Source organism: Lissotriton vulgaris, chromosome 11, assembly GCF_964263255.1.
Source record: "Lissotriton vulgaris chromosome 11, aLisVul1.2, whole genome shotgun sequence".
Classification (NCBI taxonomy): Eukaryota; Metazoa; Chordata; class Amphibia; order Caudata; family Salamandridae; genus Lissotriton; species Lissotriton vulgaris.
This window is the reverse complement of record NC_141699.1, coordinates 1011432343-1011453798: the sequence shown is the minus strand read 5'-3', so window position 1 is coordinate 1011453798 and position 21456 is coordinate 1011432343. Positions and strand designations below refer to the sequence as shown.

Below are 21456 nucleotides of genomic sequence, written 5' to 3'. Positions count from 1 at the left end.
GCCAACTATACATAAATTGGGAACATATAAGCTCGGTTCAGGAGAACGGTAGTTATTGTGGGTGAACTATTTACAAGGTAGGATCAAAGGCAATCCATCTTGGGGATCATTTTAATGGTCACTGTGCTTACCTAAAATACAACGCAATGCGCAAGCCGCAATAAAGAATGCAAGCATAAGTCCCCTTGATGATGTACTGCTCATAAACTGACAGGTTTTGTTACGGATGAAATTTAAAAAAGACATTATTGATGAGTTCACTGCTGAAGGCAGAGAAGAAAAATAGGCCACCGATTAACGCCAATGTTTTCAAATCTCATGGGTTTTGAAATTGAACACCCCCCCCCCCCCTTTTGTACTGCCTTTGAAACTGGTTAGGCCTTATATCTTGCCATCCGTTTTCATCCAGATTGGCCTGAAGACACATAGATGTCTAACCCAAGAGATATCAGTACACTTGAGGGCTTGAGGAGTTTAAGGACCTGTGTGAGCTGACTCCCCACCAAATAATGTAACACACAAAACAAGCCACGGGTCATGATTGGAGGCACCCCATGATGAAGGATGACACCTCTGGTGTGTGAGGGGAACCATCCTGAAAAGGGAATTTCCCCCTCCTGCATGACATACTAACCTTCTCCCAATCTGGACCTGTGGCTTGTTTTGTGTGTTACTTCACTCAAGAGATAGCCAGATAGCAAAGCATAAATTATATCATGAGATTAAGACCAGAAAATGTAACCTTGTGTCAAATTCTTCCAATACATAGTTCCCTCCAATGCAACTGGTGGATAGCGGAAACTGAATTATATAACAAAATAAGTGCATGCCCATATGAAAGTTACAATGTACAATTCATTTGAATTTCACATTAGAGTCCTCGCTCTGATCTAAAAGAAATTATGGAAAATTACTGCCCAATTCGGGAACACATATCATCGACTTCAGAAGAAGAACTTCAATTAATGTAGAAATTAAGTTGGTGCATAATATATCAAGCCTCGTTTTGCATAGTTTGAGGTACAGTAGCAGAGAGATAAGCCTGGTCTTTCATGACTACTACTGGTTAATGTCAAAGGACTGCTTAAGTCCGCCTCACTCTGCACCCTGTTTTCTCTACGAATATGTGAGAAATTCCATTCTGGGGATCACCAGGCAATCATATCAAATGATAGTTCTCAATTGTGTCAAATTGGGCCTTTGCATCTGGGGTTAGAGCCTCAAACTTGGAACCAAGTATTCCTTACCCCTAGCACAGCCTTATTAATCTTGTGTGCATGTCAGAGTGAGAATGACAACGACTGACAGGAGATGCTGCTGACTTAAAGTCTCATAATGGTGGATTAGCAGGGCTTTTTGATCCTTGTTGTCGCTTTCCCAAAACTGTGCATGCCTCTCCTCTTCATGTTCAAGTTCCTTGTGAAATTGCCAATACGAAGAGTGGCTTTATGGAGAATACTTTTTGCACCTTTAAAGATCCAATCCCAGAAGTCATTTCCTTTTCCATTCCAGAATATAGAAATTTGGGGCATCCACAGTTTCTCCTCTGAGCTCTGTCTCTAAGGAATTTTAAGCAGACCTCTTGAAACTCTTATTTTCATTAACACAAGCCTGAATATGTTGGAAGGCTTCTTACTGTCTCCTGCAACAGTTTACAAAGCAGAGACACTACCACAGATTATGGCATTCTTCTTCTTCCTACTCCAGGTGTGAGGGTGGCAATAGAAGGGCAAGCCTCAAGGAACCCTGAGCATGGTGTTGAGAGAAAAGGACATGAATCTTTCTCTTCAGACTTACATACTCTATTTCACCAAGAAGACATAACCACGGTTAGGATTGTTTGCTTCACAAAAGCAGAAACATGGCAGATAATGTGTTTTTGGAGAATAGCAGCAAAGGCTACTCCAGAAGATGTCTCTTGCACTCCAGCCAACAGGATAAAACACTTGAAGCTTTCCTAACTACCGGTAGCAACACCAGCGCCAACAGACAATTAACAGCAGCAATGCTTACATCAGTCAAGCATTTCAGGCTGCCAAAATTGCTCCATGATGCACATCCTAATTATTACTTTCCTGTAAAGTGCTTCACTGGCGAATTTGTTCATTTGACTTTACAAGTTTGGGCATTCCATACTCCATTTCAAATGAATTGGAATGCACCTTCTTTATATACTGAAACCCCACTGCCCTTAGAAAAGACTTGCTTTCAGCTCCATGCAGAGGCGACTTAAAATAGCTGGCTACAAACATTGCCAATTAACATTTTAACAGTGGACATTAGTGGCTATCGAAGAGAGAAAAAAAGGGCCAAGGAGAGAGAGAGATGGTGAGCCATTATTTGAAGTGTGCATGTTTTTCTTGGCTATAAGTGACTGAAAAATGACCAATGAAAATATAAAAATGATCTGTAGGATTAAGAATTTTACTTACAGCTGTGCTACAGTTGGACCTTATCTGGTGAAATGTATAATGTTTCTTTTAGTTTTCCATTGTTCATGTCAATGTTGCTTGTAATGCGCTCACACACTTCAGAAATAAATAGCTTGTAGGTGCAGAGGCAAGATGGAATGCAAATAAATTAAGGTGATACATGCCAACCGGAACATTATGGCATAGTGAGGAATGGAACAGCGTGCCTAGGGTACAGGGCAAGAAAGAATACATAATCTGTGAAGAAGAATAACAACTATTTACAGAGTTACCACTGCTGTCTCAGCAGGCCAAGGCCAACTTTCTCATGAACACAAACATTTATTTTACTTTTTGGCAAGTAACAGTGTATGTAAGTGAAACGTTACATTTTTCTCTGTTGACACTGCTGCTGCTTAACAGGGAGAGCATGCTTTCTGCAACTGTTGCCCATTTGCGATGGCACATCGTTTTATAATCCTCAAGTGCTTACGTTTTCTATTGTTAAGAGCCTTTTTTGCTACGTTGTTTCTTCGGGACAAATAACCTTTCCTTTCTCCTAATGATGTTCTTTAGAGCACCATGTTTTCTTTTATGAAGAATGAGGGGCTTGGGGCAAACTGCATATTTTCATAAACTCTTCTCTTCCTCCCTGCTGAAGTACTGTTTCCGCCAGCCACTCAAATGATAATCAGAGGAGGGTAGGCTGAAATATGACCATACTCATGACATGCTTCTCCCTGTTGGCTGCCACATTTACAAGAGCAAAGCAGGACATTCAAGGAAAAACAGGTAGTTGAGGGGGTGCCTGTCATGGGAAATACAGAGCATCTTTCCTTCCTCCTTTTGACCCTGAGTGACGATGGTTGTAGTAAAATGATCCTGCTACAGAGAGCATGTAAAACTAGTGCAAAGCTAACAAAAAAGCAACTGAGCATTCAACAAATCCAGGCTGGGGATCTTCGGGCTGAGGGGGTGGGAGTGAAGCAAGAATGGATGGCAGGTGTCAGAGGTAAGGCGTGCTTGATGTTGAGGAGGTTTCGCACAGTCGCGACTCACATGACTCGCGGGTGGGGGGGGGGGGGGGTCGTGCGGGGGCAAAAAAAACTTTGAAAAACTAACCTTACCGGGTCCCACGCCGCCCCTGCTACTGAACGAATACCGCACCCGCCTTTCCTGGAACAGGAAGCATACATCCTCCCTCCCCTAAGTCAATCACAACACTGCAATGGCAGCGTTGTGATTGGTGTGGAGAGCGCCCAGCCGGGGACCTGTAGGGAGGCCATTTTCTTTCAGTAGGCTGCACGTAGCCTACATAGAGAAAAAGTAGAGTGCGCAGCACTGGTTTGGTCGGCCCCAGAGGGCCGACCAAACAGTCAGGGCCCACAGCAGTGGGCAAGCTACTCCTCCCCAATCCACCCACACACCCGCCCCCAACCAGGCATACCCTGCCTCCTGGTTTCTCGCAGTGCAAGAAGCAGAAACATTAAATGGTATTTAAAATACCATTTATGTTTCTGTTTCTCGCACTGCAAGAAAGCAGTGGAGCGAAGCTCCTCTGCCCTAATGGAGGAGCCACTCCTGGTTTCGCAAAATGTATAGGAGGAATGAGGAGTATGTTTGTGGTAGGGAACAAACCCTCTTCTGATGCTGGAGTATGCTACCTATTTATAAGGTGCTATTTGAGAAGCAGGCATCAGAGTTCCATCTAATATACAGCTGAACGGACAAAAACCACATATATCGTCCATGGTCCAGGTTCAAATATCAGAGCTAAGGTAAACAGCAGTGCAGCGCTTTGATACCATCAGGTTTTAGTGCGCTCTATAAATTTGATCTTATCCTATGTATAAAGCAGATTTTTAAAAAGAACAAATACTCATCATTTTTAGACTACATTTCTGAAACACGCATCACCTTAGGCATCCAAAATATCACCTAGTGTGCTGCTATACATGCTGATGGAACCGAAAGCGGGAATTTGCAATCAGGGGAATGAACATTGGCTCCTTCGAAGCTGGATGATCAGATACATATTCTACAACCTCAACGTCATTCTTTGCAGTCTTCCAGATGTTGCCGACACCAGTGATCTGGTAACCCTGGATCTCTGCTTTGGAACAGGTATGATGGGAGCAACGGGGACCAATAGCTGACTTAACTGAGACAGGCTAAAAGAATATCCCCTTCAGTGACATTAAGCTGTACTGTAACTTGTAGTGCTGATTCCAAAGCTGCCATCCTCCAAAACCAAGGCTTGAAATCTGCCCTCAAATGCCAGTTACCACATATATTCAGAAGCAACTCTCGGTCATTTCCCTGCAGGGTCGGATTCTTTGTCTTCTGGATGTGTAGTTCAGCTCCTCTCTCCTGCCTATTCAGTAGTGTTTGTCCCACACAGGGGAGCATTTTAGTTTCACCATGTTTTGAATGGATGAGTTGAGTCCCTTCGCCCTTGGTATCAGGGAATTATCTCCCATTTTGCACTGGATGGAAGTGCGTAGCCTTTCCTCTTTCCATAACTTCTTCCCCTGTACTTTTTGTCCCTACGTGTTATTTTCCATCACCTGCACTCTAGCTTTTTCACTCTGCCAGTGTTGTATCGGTCTCTCCTAATGTCTTGAGCACCCTCACACTCTCTTGTCTCCCTGTTTCCCCTGTTTCGAGGCTCCACGTTGGAGCTTGGAATCAACAAACATATGCTCCTGCTCTTTGCCAGTGCTTGTTCGCTGCACAATAATTAAAAGAGGCAATGGAAGCGAGCTGGTATTTAGTTTAATTAATTTTAGCACCATCAAAGACAGCATCATGTTGCATCTAAACGGCTGGTTTACGAGATTAAGCAGTATATAGATTTGTGACTAAAATGGCACAATAATAGTCTATAGAATATACCATTTAATGGGCACCGCCCAGCAACATTTCAGCATTACTTTCTTGTACTATTCCAAGATACAGTACTTTTGTATCTAAATGTTGTGTTATACGGCGTCTGAATTCAATATAAATAAATATTAAAACATCAATTAATTGTGAAAATCACTATTCCAAGACACCTGGTGATGCATCTTTGCCAGTGCTTGTGTGGCTAACAAGTATTAGCAAAGTCAATGCCAGCAAGCATTAGCCAACAATTGTACAATCATTACTAGAGCCAGTTGGGCAAGTGTGACTCATTGGCCTTGCCAGTGTAACGTTGTTGGGCCCTAGGCCCATATGCTCAGATAAAGAATGAAACAGACACCACATGTGAGAGTATATAACTGTCCCAGGGCATGTGCGACCGGCCTCTTTTATTGGCAGGGTCACCTGAATGGTGACACCTGTGATGGTTGGGTGTGCGGTGGCAATTAAAACAACCTCAGCGGAGGGGCTGCATCATTACGTGTCCAGCAGGAGGCTACATTCTTCCCAAAATCCAAATGAAAATATCACAAGTCCAACCTGTGGAAACAAAACAAAATAAACCCCACCGAGTCTAAAGTAGTCCTGGGCGAAGCACTACGCTACGCTCGCGGAGTTTGCGAAGTTTGCGCAACTTCGCACTACGCGAGCTGCACGTAGCACAGTGCGAACACGCGTAGTGCAGCGTAGCGTAGTGCAGCGCTCATTTTTTGCTTATTCGCAGTCCTGAACGTCATGTTCGCGACCGCGAGCAAGCAAAATGACATCCCGGCGAGATTCTCAAAGCGGGGAGGTAAGGTTTCTCATTGTGAGTGGTTGCGCATGCTCGCAACCGCTCTCAATGGGAAACTACCAGTTCGCGTTGAGAAAGCTGCAGCTCGAGTAATAATCTACTCGAGCAGCAGAAAACTACAGCTCGCACTGTGCAAGATGCCGTTTTCAATGATTTCACAGTGCCGGATGCTTGTCCGCACTGTGCAATCATTGAAAACCCATCTTGTACAGTGCGAACATGCTACTACGCAGCTCGTGTAATACTACGTGAAGTTCGCGTAGTGCGAAGTGCACTTCGCGTAGCTTCGCGTAGCGCTACTTCGCGAACTACGCCCACCCTTAGTCTAAAGGTCTCTATGTCTCTATATTCAATCAGCAGAGTAGCATTGGCTAGATGGAAAGATGAAAATGACTGCAATAGGATGCCTTTGCGCGCCTTCATAATTTAACCTGTGTACGAACCACCATGAACACTGGTACAAAGAAGTTCAAAATCCTTTGGCAGCATACCGGCTGGAGTCATGCCCATAGTATGGAGTTGGTCCGCTCTCCAGATGATTTGTAGTTGGTGTCAACAGTTCAGACTGGGTGCCCCAGGAGCATTGTTGGAGTCCATCACGAAGCTTGACTAGTGTGTTGCCTGATTCACTGGAGACAGTCTTGTTGTAAATGGGAAGACAGTCTGCAACCTGCTGAAATCTCCACTCTGAGGCCTAGCTACATTCTGGAATCCATTGGAGGAGTGGTATCAAGTCCATATCTCACTTGTGGAGGCCCCTTTAATGGGTTGCCTCGGTTGGTATGTGGTCTGTGCTGGAGCTGCACGTGTTCCGCTTCTGGGGCACTGCAGACCTACTGCTTTGTCACTCGTGCAGTCACTAGGGTGGATGGCCATGGTCAAAGCATACTCTCACCATCAGGATCTGGATGCAGGCAGGGTAAGCAGGTAGCCGCTAGTTCACTGGTTCTTCAGAGTCATTGGTGCAACTTGACATTTGGTCTACTGATAGGGTCAGACTCCACAGTGGTTGTTCGCTGCCTCAAGGATGATGGTTGTGATGCATTTAACAAGGACTGCTGCAATGGTGTGGCCAGGGGGATGAAATAGTACGATAGGTGTCGACAATTTGCCTTCACGGTTGAATGGATTATTTCTTGGTTCATCAAAGGTTTAAGTGACGGTGACAAGGTCATAAATCCATTGTTTTGTGGAGCTATCTGTATCCTTTAGGCTGTAGGTTCTGGGTCGCTTAGGTGCTGGTGACTGTGTCTGGAAGGTTTTGCTGGGCAGGCCAGGCCCGTGGGCCTGCCCTGCCCAGCACCGGGTGCTGACTTCAAGGAGGCACTGTGTTTGCAAATATATTAAAGGTTTGTAAGCACCTAATCCCGCGGTCCTTGCCTCCAGCAATTTTCATACAACAATAACATTTCAAGATAACTATGGTGATTAATGTTCTTCCTGGAGTGAGATCGGAGATTTGTCTAGTGTAAGTTTTGACTCATCATCATAAAGTAGCACAGAGGGTTAATATGCCTGCTGCAAAGGATGGGTACCATGCGGATCACAAAGTACATATAATGTAAATAGGTCAGTGTTTTTATCAGAGAGATCCTTCTTGTTATTTACAATGTGGAGAGGTGTGGCTCACTGGTTAGAGGCGGCAGACCCGAGAGCAGAGAACGGCCCGGGACCAGGGTTCGATTCCCGACGCGGCAGGGTCTTGGACCAGGATCAGCGGACTCGATAATTCTCTCATCGGTGCCTACTCCAACCAGAGATCACACTCGGCAACTCTGGGCATTAGCTTGCCTCATCTCCACAACGGCCCCTCACAAACGCCGGGGATGCCTGGTTTCACCTTGGAGACTCCCAGGAGGGACTATCTCACAGGGAAAGCCAGGACGGGTTCCCCAGCGGTCTATAGCGCTACGAGGCCTGCGGTGCGGGTAGAAGTGCGCTTTACAAGACACACACAATCAATCAATCAATGTATAAGTTAAAATCCCAATACAGAACAATGAGCTAATAACTGTCACCAAAGAACTGCATGCAATCTGCAAGGTATAGATTAGAACATTATGATTTTCCCCCCAGTCTTTCATTATTCTAATGTTGCAAAAAGGGTTAATTTCGACAAAAAGAAAATAATAATAATAATTCTTATTATTAAATGTAAACCCCATCCGCGGTGTTATGTTTTACATTCTAAAGTTTGTGCTTCACCCGACCAAGCACTCTTAAACAATATAGTCTATCAGTATGGATAGCATGTGCGTCCTACACCTTGTAGACCTCTGTCTTATATACCATCCCTATACACTGATTTACACACATATGATTGATTCCCTCTGTGTAATCTCTGTGTGATATAAAGTGCTCTGACACTCTACACTGGCATGAGTGGCACTATAAACCTTATTAAATGCAACTGAACAAGAAAGTGTTCGGCTCCTGTGTTGGGTACTCCCGACTACAGTAAGCCTTTCACATTGTATGTCCACAAGAGAGAGGGATGTGCATTGTCAGTTTTGACTCAGCAGTTTGGCGATAAGCAACATCCATGTGCTTACTTTTCGTCGACTTTAGATCCTGTAGCTAGAGCGTTGCTGAGTTGCTTGAGAGCTACGGCGGCAGCGGCTGTTTCAATTCAACAGTCTGCTGGTTTTGTTATGGACAACACGCTAGTGGTTATGGTTCCACATGCAGTGGATACCTTATTGAACCGTACGAAGACACAGCATTTAACTAGTGCTCGGTTGTCGGGTTACAAGTTGACGTTGTTAGCGAGTCATGAGCACATTAAACGATGCAACACGTTGAATCCAGCCACGTTGTTGCCGATTTCAGTTGAGACAGATGATGATAGTGAAGAACAGCATGACTGTTTTCTGAGAACTGAAGAAGGAACGAAAGGGAGATTAGACCTTAGGGACACTCCTCTTCCTGAATGTGATGGTACTTTGTGGGTTGATGGTTCGTGCTTTAAGTTGCCGAATGGTGATACGACTGCGGCATATGCGGTCACGACTTTGCATACGATTGTTGAAGCTGCGCGTATCCCACATAATTCAGCACAAGCAGCGGAGTTGATTGCATTAACGAGAGCATGTGCGTTGGCGAAAGGAAAACGAGTGAATGTGTATACTGATAGCCAATATGCCTTTGGCGTGGCTCATAGCTTTGGACGTTTGTGGCGTGAACGTGGATTTTTAACTTCGCATGGGACGAAGATCCAGCATGGACAGTTGGTGAATGAACTTCGTGAATCTCTTACATTGCCATTACAAGTAGCGATCGTGAAATGCAGTGCCCATAAGAGAGTTACGGATGATGTTGGTGTAATGACCAGATTCTCAGACCAGATAGAACCAGCTCACTGAGCAATACCAACCTGGCCAAAACGTAACCACCTCCCTCCTCAGGACCCATCTATCCAGGCACCTGGGTACCTACCTGAGGATGGGGAACTCGCAATATACAAGCTCATATCATCAGAAACACCACTAAATCTATAGGGATTACTAGGAATACTCACTGATTACTAAGGACATCCATGCCCTACACCACACTCATACCTCATATTCTCGCGACCACATGGGTCCAGACTAATCTACCCTGGGGCAGTTCTGATTATTTACCATTACACACTGATCACCCTCAGTGCTCACTCGACACGCAATCCGGCGTGCCATAAACACTGGGCTGCAGCCCCAGTGCTCTCTCTCTTTATCCGGTCCACAATCCGGTGGACCTATACACTGGTCTCCCTCCCAGTGCTCGCTTACTTACAACCCGATCCACAATCCGGCGGATCTAAGCACCAGTCTCCCACCTGGTGTTCTCATTAACGCCACTTACCAATGACGACCACTTTCCTATGAATACCTTCAGCTCTCTCTCTATGTTGGGAAGTCTCTCTCACTATTCACTAAGGGTTCGCTACTACAATAATATTATGGGATGGCCGAATTACTTAGTGTCTGAATATTTCCCTAGCTCAAGGGCTCCTCTCTCTCCCTAATTATTCAGTGGCTACTTACCGGATCAGGGCCAGCATCTGTTCTGGCTGTAACACCTAACTAGAAGGAAAGGTTACCTGTGCTTTAAGAACAATAGACACACACTGTCCTGATTAAAACGCTCTCTATCATAAGAACAACACATGCACACTAGTTCACTAAGAACTGGGGAATCTTTATTACAATAACAATAGAAAAAGGATTCATATACAGATCTGCGGGGTCTCTATGACTAACAGGAACTTTAACACACCACTGAAAGAAAAGGATTAGACATACAATAGCCTAGGGAATAAAGACAAGATTAAGGTGTAAGTGTAAAGTAAGCTGATTCAGACTACCTCACCTATTAGAGGGAATATCTCTCTCTCTGGTAGGATCAGGGCTCTCTGTCTCTCCCTCCGTCACCACAGCTTCACGCCTCTGGCTCAACTGCTTCAGCTGACAGCCTCAACTCCTCCATCTGCTTTAATGCATTCTGATAGTCTCTCTCCAGCTTCAGCAATCATCTGCCTTCTTTCTCCATTCCAGAAAACCAATAGAACTGCACTGTACTCTACAGCTCCAGCAGACATCCTACTCTCCACTCTTCAAGAACCAAACTGATCACTCCTCCTCTTCTGCACTTCGCTGATATGTATTCCTCTCCCCTCATGGAAATTTCCAACAGAGGGCTGCCTCCCACCGAATTCCTGTGCTAGCTCCAGAGCTCTCTGCCCAACCGCAGTGGCCATCTGCATGTTACGTCTGGGCCCAAGAGACAAACACATTCTTCCGATAAAAACCAGTCCTGGCTGGTTTTCCCCTAGCACACAACAGGCTTAACTATTAACATTACCTTTCCCCTTCAAGCATCTCAGCTCTGCAGGGATAGAAAGCAAAATGGAGTCTCTCTAGTTCTGGGCCTTGTAGGCCTGAGAAGGATGAAATAACCCTTTGCTCTGTCAGAGTACCTACACAAACCATACCAATGTGTAATATAAAGTCAGGACCACAAGATCCACCCTCTACTATAGGCAGGATAATGAAAGGCAAAGCCAATAGGCAATAGATGGATTAGAGTCAAGAATAAGGGATCTATCATCATATAAAGCAGCTATCCTCTTCTAGGTCTGGAAGAAAGGGCTTAGAAGGGCCAACACAAGGTAAGAATACAGCCTATAGGTGTGAGCAAGTTTAAAGTCTTCATCACTCCGAAATAGAGCCAAAAAAACGGTCAAGACAGTTGGCCGTGGTAATGCGTTTGCAGATGAAGTTGCGAAAGAAACTGCGAGAAATGTGATGAGTCGAATGTATGTTGCGGGTCCGGCGAGATGGGTTCCAGAGAAGAGTATGTGTGAAGATACGATTGAGAGTGTGAAATCCATTCAAGCTAAATCTACAGAGAAAGAATTGAATGAATGGAGAGAAAGCAAGGGTAGATTGGATTCGAATGGTTGTTGGATTGATTTGTCAGAGCATAAGAGATGGTTGTTGCCTAACGCGTATGTGCTTTCGGTTGTTACAATGGCTCATGGAATGGCACATATTAGCGTGAAAGGGATTTGCAAGTTGTTGCCTCCGGTTTGGCAGAATGCGGGAATTCCAAAATGTGCAGAGAACTTGGTGAAGAACTGTATGGTGTGTTTGATGTACATGCCTGGTAGAGGAACTCCAACACCAGCTGGTCATTTTGCTCCTCCTACGTATCCATTCGAGGCTTTGCAGCTAGATTTTATCCACATGGAGAGATGCAACAACCTGAAATATGTTTCAGTGGTTTTTGCTCTTTTTCTAGATGGGTAGAAGCTTATCCCCTTAAGGACAATACTGCCTTGTCCACAGCGAAAGTTCTGATAAAAGAGTTTTTCCCGAGGTTTGGAATGTCGAGAATTATCTGGAGTGACAATGGGAGTGAATTTGTGGGTCAAGTCATGAAGAGTGTGTGTGAGGGACTAGGAATTCGGCAGAAATTCCACGCTGCAAATCACCCCCAATCAGCTGGTTTAGTCGAGTGCTATAACAGCACTCTTAAATTGAAATTGGCCAAAATCAAAGCGAGCACTGTTCTACAGTGGCCAGATGCTTTGCCTTTAGCGCTTTTGTCCATGAGAATGACTGTGCATTCGCGAATGTGTTTAAGTCCGTATGAGGTTGTGTTTGGTCGCCCGGCGAATATTCGGGGCGTACCAAGACCAACAAAGTTTAGTGACCTCGAACATCCTGTGTTGCTTGACTACCTGCGTGAACTGATGACTTAATTGCGTGTTTTACACCAACAGGTTCACGATAGCCTTCCACAAGCTTCAGAGGATCCAGGTCATTCTATCGAACCTGGTTCGTGGATCTTCGTGCGAAACTTTCAGCGGAGCAAGAACGATCAGCCCCGCTGGACGGGACCCTTCCAAGTCCTCCTGTCGACACGATCTGCGGTCCGAGTGCGAGGCAAGCGAAACTGGATCCACGGAGTACATACTAAGCGGGCACCTTTGCCCTTACCATACGATAAGTGGGTCCAGGAGGGACTTCCAGATTCTGAAACAGACATTGTTCCACGATTTTTGCCATTCAGCGATGCTCGTCTGATTGGTACGAACTCTGAAAGAGAAAGTGATGATATTTTGCAAGAAGCTGTGCCTCCTATGAATCGATTGAACACTACTGAGCCTGAATTCTTATTTAAAGATCAAGAATTGCCTGGAAGAAGCCATTATAATTTGCGACCGAGAGTCATGGACAAATAAATAAAGACAAATAAAGTTTTATGATTTTTCTGTTTGCAGGTTAACTTTCCACCGAGGATCTACTCATTTTTGTTTTTCGAACCGCCATCCGGGTTCAGCTGTAGGGTCGCGGTTGCCGAAAGTCTTTGGAGTGCAAGCCTGAGACACTAGGTCGAGGGTTCTGGTTGGCCTAAGGGAGTTGTCCTGGGTTGACAGAGGCATTCCTTAGCAGAAACAACCTACCATCGCGAGCAGCATATTTAGTTTAGGATGGATTTCTTTGAGTTGGAGGGACCTGCACGGACAATGATTTTTAGAAAGAAGATTTGTAAACTCATATCGAAGAAAAGTTTTTTGATACCGTGTTTGCTTTTGCTATTGAGCCTGATGATGTTCATAATTGGCTATGTAACATTCTCTTTCAAAGTGACGTTTAATCCCACTGTGCAACCTACACCTCCACCTACTATTTCTTCTCATTCTTTTCACCCTTTGCCTGAACATGAGGTAGTTAGACGACTGGAATTTGCTAATATTTCCTTTATTCAACTTTTGCACCAACACCAGTTAGTGATGAACACGACAAACTGTTGGATTTGTGGTCTAATGCCCCATACGACTGATAAGGGTATTCCGTATTTAGTTTTGCCTTTTAGTTTAAATGGTTCGATCTGGGCTTATAGAACAATGTTTATCTATGCCCATAGTGTCTATCCCCAACGTTCAGTGAAAGACAACCCGAAGAATAGTGCTCTAGTCAAGGGTATAGTCGATATGATTAGAGGGATTAGTTCGTATGAGACTATTCCGAGAGATGAGACACTAGCCTACATTGGTTGGAACGTTACTGGGTATGGAGTTAGTCTGAGTGTTAACCAGCGAGCGAAGAGTTCTCCACCGATCTGGATAGTGCCCCATCAGGGTCGCTATTGTCTGCAGGGTAATGGCAAGAATCCGAGAGCTCAGTTAGGGAAGAGCATTTGTACTGATACTTATGTATTTACATCTCAGTCTTCCCCAGCATTTTTAGCTGCTAAGGGTACCTACTTTGTTTGCTATGACAAAGCATATACATGGTTTCCCCCTGATTTTTCGGGCACATATTTTGTTTCTTTCCTGTTACCTCCCACTTTTACAGCTGCGGCAGATTACCATAAGACGAGAGTTGCTAGAGGTGTCTTTAGTCAGGAAGACACTGCAGGGCAAGAGTTGGGAGATTTCTTTAAGGGTTTTCTGCCGTTCTGGGGACCGATGGCTAACAGTAGGAATATTCGCCAGTTGACGGGAGTGGTTGAGCCCACCATAGTTGAAACTGCCGGTGCCCTTGGTAATTTGACTGCTGAGCTCCAGTCGGATAGACTTATGACACTCCAAAATAGAGTCGCCCTTGATGTCATACTAGCAGATCGAGGTAAAGTTTGTAAACTGATTCAATCGAGCTGCTGCGTTTTCATTCCAGACAATGCTCCGCCAGTTTTCCAGGCCATTTCCAAGCTACATAAGATCTCCGATTCTGTCCATTTGGACAAAGGAGATTGGTCGTTGATGGGATGGTTATGGGGATTGATATCCACCTGGGGTTGGAAGATTCTGATGGTCATTGGGATGGTCTTGGCTATCCTTTTCCTGTTCTATCTCTGTGTACAGTGTGCTCCTGCAATTTGTGGCCTCTGTGCTACTTCGTGTACAAGGAGACCTGTCCAGAGAGAGGTACTAAGTAATAGGATGATGCTACAGCAACATATCGATGATCTGATGAATATAGATCCAGATTCAGACTGACATGCTTTTGGGTCTGTTGCCTATGTAAGGGCAAAAGGAGGGTCTGTAGTTCTGTGGTTTGCGAGTGAGGTTCGAAGGTTCCGAACCCGCTCAATGAAGGTCGTCGGAAATAGACGATTCTGGTGTCAGCAGACCGCAAATGACGAGTGTAGTGTGTCTGAGTGTTTTCGCATGAATCGATCTATGAGAACACTCCGTATTCAAGGATTTAGTTTGAACCTTCGGGTTCCATTTTGTGTACGGCAGCCATTTTGTATGGTTGCCCTCACATAGGCCCGATGACTGTGGCCGAACGAGTCCTTGAGACACGTATGCCTTAGCTGACTATTGAGTGACCTGGCCGAACTGACTCCTTGCCCGAGGCTGACCTCGCTGAGCCAGTTCCTTGTTAAGCAGCTGGTCTGATAAAGATCAAAGAGTAGGACGTGCCCGAGTTTATGGTACACTGCTCCCTCCTTTCTATCTCACTACCAATCTGTTTCTGCCTTTCCTTTACGACATAATCACTGATTTGGGTTGAGGGTTTTATGATGGGTTTGTCCGGCCTGATCCGACAAGAAACATGGAATTTGCTTGGTCATTTCTGGTGGGCTGGACAACGGAAAGTGGATTGTCGTCATACGCTACTTTTGAAATGTTACGCTACCATTGGCCAGTTTGTATGAACCCAATGCTAAACTTGAAATGTTGCCTGAGGCTTGATTTTCGGCATAAAAGACCATGCTCCGCTCATTGAATTTGTGCATTCTCTAGCGAACCACCCGTGTGTGCTTCGCAGATCTCTGTTCCTGGTTGCAGCCAATAAACTTTGGTCTTTGACGTCATCAAGAAGTATCCCGTGTCTCTGTTTGCCAAGACAGGGGAACTCGAAGGCATCGGGCGTTCTCCCTGACGCCGCTGGGTTCTAAAACCCGGTCCTTCAAATTGTGCGGGGAAAAAACAATATGGTGCTAATGTTGAACGGGAATGGAATGGGACATGTTGAGTGATGATGGTGTTACCAGACATGAGGGAGCATTAGTGTTGAGATGGAGGAGGAGGGTTCCACAAAAGATTTTGGGAAAGGGTTTTTTTCCCGATCCACTCCAAAAGCCTTGCTTTCATTTAGTCCCCATACAAACCCATCTGCTTCTTGCCAAGACATCCACTTTTAGTCTAGTATTTCCTGCAACACGAAGCTAACAGCATAGGTTCTGTATAACATTTAGTACGAGAGTATGTGGTCATGGTGAAAGACTTTCGAGTGAAGGGTGGCAAAGTGGTCAGACTAAGTGAATGTATCTTTACCGGCTTGCTTACAATGTAACGAGCATAAATGGGTCGCTTATTGTACTGTGAAGACTCTTGGAGCTTGCCAAACAAGTCATAATGGAATTGCTTTAGTGTAACCCTAGGGGGGTTTCTTTGCACATAAATCATTTGCGGCGTTAATCCTGTGAGATCCGTTAAACATACTATTTCAAAGACCATATTACTTAATGGGTTTAACAGTCCCGCTATCAGACTTCTTTAAGATGGGCTATAGTCTGTTTTTATAAAGTTCATTCATCAATGCCAGGTTCAGGTGTAGATTTGTGTTGACTAAAGTACCAGTTAGAAGCTCATAGTGGAGACTTCAAAATCAGCAGTTATTAATAGAATTTGGACATGATTGCAGTAGTGCACAGGTCCCCATGAGCCTGTTCTCCACATATATTGAAAAAAATTAGAACTACGCTTAGAATGTTTCTTGAAGGCTGTTTTTTGCATATTTTTAGGGTTGCAACTTTAGGCTTTTTAGGTCGAGCTTTAGCGGCAGCGCGCATGCACTGCTCGCTCTGCGAGGCATGCAGTAGTAGAGTATGGGAGACAAGCTGCCCTCACTCTCCGCCCATATTTTCCATTGGCTTTCGTAATTGTCCTTCGTAAATTCTGTCTTCTGATTGATAATGAGGCTTGTTAGTCCCGCCAAATTATGCCATGTCGTCATTTGTTCCCTCCCATAGCTATTTGCGACTTTACTTCGAGTGTACACTGTATGGACGTGTTATTTAGAGCACTATTTTTTTCCGTGCCTTCTCATCCCCTTCCCCGCCCAAACTCCTGTTGTCCGTGCCGCCTTCCCACTCCCCTGCACTCCCATTGTAAGTACCTTCTCGCCCCCCTGCCCCCACTCCTGTTTGCAATGCAATAGGTCTCGCGTAAATCCGAGTCCTATTGCATTGCAAATGCTTGTTTATTTGATTTCTGTGCCATGTCTCACTTTTCACTGACCACTGTGGTTTACGCTCTAGTGAATATCACTATAGGACACTTTTCTAACTTCGCTCCGTCACTGGTATTGTGTGCGGGGGAGAGGGCAGGTTGTTAGCTGGTGAAGAAGAAACTTTTAAAGCCCTCTATGTTAAATTGATTTCACTTTACATTTTATTGTGTGAACCTGAATGCAATAGAGACAGTCTTTCAGCAAGAGAGTCAATAGCCCATATGAGACGTACAAGCTGCGCGAAACTCGCTTTTCACCGCTATTTCGCAGATTATATAACTGAAAGCGGGAAGAGCGAACAAATTTTTTAGGGTGACAAAGAACATAACGTTTCATATGTGTAAGCGGAGCCTTCCTAGTTCCGGGTTTTTCGATTCATGCCAATGGATAAGTGCGGATGAGAAGGGGGAGGGGGGGGGCTTTTCACATTACGTCATTCCCTTGCAACAATGCCGCCCATGCTCGAGAATGTGAGCATTTTCTCTCTGCTTTGTCTTCCGTTTGGTTCAAATAGCCTACCTGTTTCGTGGGTCCATTTTTGCTCTAAAGATACATGAAATCAGATACCAACTCAAAGAAAATGTTGTGGATATGAACTGTTAAAGACTTAATTTGAGCCGGTGGTTTCTGGTGCTGAGCAGAGGCACTTCATCATCAACACCGACGCTTTGCTCCAAACGTTTGGTGCATGCCTGCTGGGCGATGGCCCACATATGGTTTAAGTATCTGGGTCTGAGCGATGTGTGTACGTGCTGTTCCTAGAGGCCCATCGTGAGCTACTCCAGCTCGTGGCCTGCACAGTCATCAAAGAGCCAATCAGTGACTCACTGGGAGGAGCTTGGCGCAGTGACACCATGGGACACCTGTCAGGCCTGTGAGGAGACTCTATGCAAGGGACCTGGGACAGTCGGAAGTGCCTCAGTCCCCACAGATCAACCAGACTTAATGCAGACCATTGACCGCCTCAGGCCTGCATTCTTCTGGTTTCTGACCAAACCCTTGTGATTTCATTTTTATTTATTTTTCAATTATTTGGTATGTGACAAGAGGAACCTTTTTTGTGCAACATTCTCAGGGCTGTGTGCTTGCGACGACCTTCTTTTCCCTCTTTCTCAACGGGTTAATTGAAGATTTACTCGCCATTAAGTATATAGACTCCCCTAAATTAGCACTGCGCACATTTCCCACACTAATGTTTGCGGACAACACCCTGCTCCTCTCGAAATCATTAATGGGGGTGCAGCGAGTGTTAAAGGAATTTAGCTAGTTCTGCAAAAAGAGGAATCCAGTGGTAAACAATACCAAAAAAAAGATACATGGTCTTTAATGGCAATTTCATAAACTGCCCTCACCCAATGATGGATGGAAGACCACTCAAGAGGGTCCATATTTTTGATTATTTGGGACTCTCTTTAAATGATAAAATGGGGTGGGGTCCCCAACTTAATAAGGCCAACCTGAGGTTAACCCAGGCAATTGGGGGAATTTTAAAAGTCTATGGGCCCGATGTAGGTTGGCAAATACCGGTCGGTAACGGCCGAAATTCGGTAATTTCGGCCGTTACAGACCGGTATTTGGAAAATGAGATGTAGGTGGGCATTTTACTGCTTCGGTAATTTACTGAATTGGTATTTTAAGGAATCAGTAAATTACTGATTCCTTAAAATACCGCTTCGGTAAATTACCGATTTTGCTATGTAGGGAGCACTCAAATGAGTGCTTTTCCCCTTTTAGGATTCATTATTTACCACCAACTACAAGTTGGTGGTAAATAATGAAAACCTTGGAAAAAGCATTTTTTTTGCTTTTCCAACAGTGCCATGTTGCAGACATACATGCCCTTAGGGCATGTATGTATGCAACATGTGCACCCATACACAATTGAGGCGTGCAACAGGGTGTCAAAGTGACACCTGCCACCCTTTAATGTTTCCCCCTTTTACCAAATCGGTAAAAGGCCCATAGGAATGAATAGCAATTACCGAATCAGTATTTACCGATTCGGTAATTACCGAAACTTACCGATTCGGTAATTTTTTCGGTAAAAATACCTACATCCCATTTGCCTGTTCTTAAATACCGAATCGGTATGATTCGGTATTTAAGAATCGGTAATCTGGGATTACCTACATCGGGCCCCAGAAGAGTTGTGCTTTAAAGGTTATCAGCCCCCGCTAGAAATATACAAAGTACAAGCTAGGTCGTCTTCTTTATACGGGGCAGAATTGTGGGGGCATAGTTCTTCTAATGCTCTTATCTAAACTGAAAATAACTTTATTAGATAAATTCTGGCCCTGCCAAAAACTACACCCCTTGTACCCCTAAGGATGGACCTAGATATCCTCCCGATTTCGGATTTAATCTCCTCACGTCTGTTGCTATATTGGCGATGGCTGTGGAGTACTCCAAAGTTGAGCCACTACAAGGAGGAACTAAGGGGCTCACTAGGATCGCGGACGGACGCCCCTGAGTAGGAGGGAACCTCCGCATGGCCTGCGGAGTTCCCTCCTGAGCAATTAGGATGTGACCGCCACCCTAGCGGTCACATCCTGTATCATTAACATTGCGGCGGGTGCTGCTTGAAGCAGCACCCGCCGCAATGTTAAAAATGTAAGTTGTGCATTTGCATGCACAAAGTGGCAGGCACCGCGCGGTGCCTGCTGCTTTGTTCACGCAAGTGCAGGGGGGTACCATAGGTACCCCCCATGTGCATACCCCACCCCCCCTTCACCCAGGGGGCCCGCAACGGGCCCCCGAAGTGAAGGTCCGTATGCTTTTCCACGGCAGAAAAGCCTCAGCGGAAAAGCATACATCTTACACCATCATAATATGGCTGGCGGTGTCTGATAGACACTGCCAGCCATGCTACAGCTTTTCCGCTGTGGTTGTAAGTCAACCGCGGCGGAAAAGCGGCGGACTGAAACCAGGACCCACCAGCCATCCTAATGTCTTTGGTTGGTTCGCTGCAGTTTTTCCGCTTCCTCCGGGCCGGCGGTGGCTTCCGCCGTCCCGGAGGAAGCGGAAAAAACGCTATCATAATGAACCCTTAAATGTGGTAATGTCCTCATTGGGGGCTGGGGCTAGTATTCCATGGCTGTCCTTTGTTAGAGATTCTTTCCGTGCCATGGGAATGGAGGATTTATGGATTAATCCTGAAGAATCCTGTTCAGCCATCTCTAAGAAAACCCTGGCAAATGCATTGAAAGAGTTTAAATTGACTAGCACTTTACAGGTAGTTAAACCCACGAGCCTAACCTTTGGGTTTCTGGCATTTAAGTCACAATATAAATTTGAGCAGGTGTTGGATTCAATACAACCGCCATTAGCGAAGAAGCTGTTTTTACAATTTAGATATGGGACGCTTCCGCTCCACGCTATAACTAGTAAGTGGGTGGGCGCAACCCATCGCCTATGTCCTGGATGCCTAGTGGAGGAAGAAACAGAAATCTATATAATGTTTTTCTGCTCGGCATATAAACAGGCTAGGTCTAAATGGGTTATACAACTATGTAGAAACTTGGCATTAGGAACTATCTTGAATTCTATAGGATCCTAAAATCTGATACTGACCCAGTCTATGTTGTTGTAGTTTCGAAATTTCTCCTCGCCCTGTGGTCCAAATGAAGGTACTTACTGAAATCTGATGTGACTATAAGTAACACCTAGCTCTATTTTTCTTGATCCCGGGCTTTTTAAAAGTTATTGGATGTATTTAATCCTTTTTTTATCTATTTTTAGCTTAAATTATATTTTTAATGTTAGTTTTAATTCCATGAATTTCCCATAAATTACGATTTTGCATTTTCCTTTGTATAGTGGCTTGCCTATTCTCACATGTTTACATTCTAGTGATCTTGTATCTTCTCCTTTGGCATGACTTTAAAAATATTATAACATTTAAATGTCCTTTTATGGCTGTAATAGCCGAAATAAAGATTTTGATGATGATGAAAAAAAAATCATTTTGCCACGTGCACCCGAAAACCATGAATTTTGTAACAAATTAGAGCCCCTTAAATCAGACTTAAAATATTCTACATGAGATTTTCTTGTTCGTGTTCTGTTCCAGCCCAATATTCATGGTTCTCGTCGTCCCAGGCATTGCTTCATGAGATGAATCCTACCTCCATAAACAGGAAACTTCAGGAAAATGCTGCCAGTGATTCCTTGCCATCCTCATATGGGCACCCTGAGACAGCTGGCATTCCCAGCATTCCCCAGTCACTGCCAAGTGCTTGTTGAAGGCCTAGATAGCAAGCGATTACTGGGAAGAGGAGGGGTAGCATTAACAGTAATGAAGATTACTATTAAGTAATGCGAATGTGACATAATGGTGAGAACTGCTGACTCTCACTCAGCTTAGTTCAATTCCTGACCTTGGCTCAACATTGTGTGACTCAGGGAAACTCACTTAATTTCCCCCCACCCGAAAAAATGTTAAGCGTTTATTGCCCTTAGGCCAGGTATGTGCTGTAAAAAAGGTTCCAACATTTTTTTGCAGTTTTAAACAGCGCAAAATCTACCCTAGGTAGTAGGGCACTTAACATGAGCACTGTTTATATTACACAAGGGCAAATTCATTTTTGATAAGCGTAGGAAGATGAAGTGATCTGCCCAA

At 44.7% G+C, this 21456-nt stretch overlaps 1 protein-coding gene across 2 annotated transcripts in view; it reads right to left on the bottom strand.

Annotated features, from left to right (window-relative positions):
* Positions 1 to 21456, bottom strand: part of ZBBX (zinc finger B-box domain containing) — a 551428-nt gene that overhangs the window by 88688 nt on the left and 441284 nt on the right. The gene's annotated exons all lie outside the window — the stretch shown is intronic.